Here is a 1,249-nt window from a genome sequence, read left to right as displayed (position 1 = left end):
TGTGAAAATATTCGCCGTTAGAGGTGCTATAAGCAGAGTCTTATAGAGTTCCTCGATAATAAAATTATTGAATATAAAAGTTGAGAACAGAATCCAAACATCAACTACTTTGTAGCATAATCCAGTAACCACTTACAACGGCTTACTTCTATAATAGTTTACAGTTAATACAAGTTAACAGGTTTTCCTTAACTCTCAGTGATGAACTATTTTCTTATAGCTGTAATAGCATATAGTTCAACCAAAGTCTACTATATACAGTCACGAAGCTTGAGTTTTGAGGGTGCTAGAAACAATAGACTGTGACGGTTCTATTTTGCATTGCCTGTAATGAGGCGATATTAGCGATCCTAGTGGTGAGCAACTACCTAATGTTTGCATATTTACTACGTATTGAGCTTCGCGACTGTATATACGAGACTGTGGTTTAACCAACGAGTTAGAAAGAGAGATATATATATAGAGTGGCCATTGGGCCGCCATGTTTGAAGAAAATTGAACGACCGTCCGCCATTAACAAAGTCCCAAAACAAAGTGGGCGTGGCGATAAGTTAAATTGCAATCGCCAGCTGTCAAAATTTCGTTTGCATAAATCAGTTAAACTGAAGTGGAAAAACCTAGTATTTCGTCAAATATGTGCTAGTAACTTAATCTAAAATAAAGACTTTATGTACGCTAAATTCAAAACACTTGAGCTATTCCTAAAAGAAATAACCTAAGCAAAATTGTCATGTACGTATGACAAGAAGCCTAGCAAATATACTGAAGAAAATATTAATATTCCTAGCTTCTTTTAAATGCGACCCGAAAGATTGCCTATAAAATGAACGAGTATGATTCGGTTGATTTTATTAAATTGTTTTCCCAGTCTCTACACGTTGCAAAACTATTTATTATATGATAAGATATAGAATGAAAGTAGGCCCTAACTCTAACTGTAGCAAACACTCTTTACCCCCAAGCTTGTAATTAGGGTAAAACTAAAGTCGACCGTGAGCAGTCACATATCTCTTGACCTCAAGATTGCGATGCGCGAAAGTGTTCAATTTTGGGTCGAGGAAAAGCGCTCCTAATGAGTCTAGGTTAAACTATAAAACGTCTTTGGTGCTCGGGGCCTGTATATTTATTTTTATATCCCACCCTTTCCAGCTGCAGGTTACTTGCGATAGAGATAACAGCGGTGAGTAACTCGCTCTGGAGTTCAGATTAACAAAATTCACCTGCCAAAATCTCTGGCACCCACTTTTTT

The sequence above is a fragment of the Periplaneta americana genome, chromosome 1 (assembly GCF_040183065.1).
Source record: "Periplaneta americana isolate PAMFEO1 chromosome 1, P.americana_PAMFEO1_priV1, whole genome shotgun sequence".
NCBI lineage: Eukaryota > Metazoa > Arthropoda > Insecta > Blattodea > Blattidae > Periplaneta > Periplaneta americana.
Note: the sequence above shows the minus strand (reverse complement) of the source record.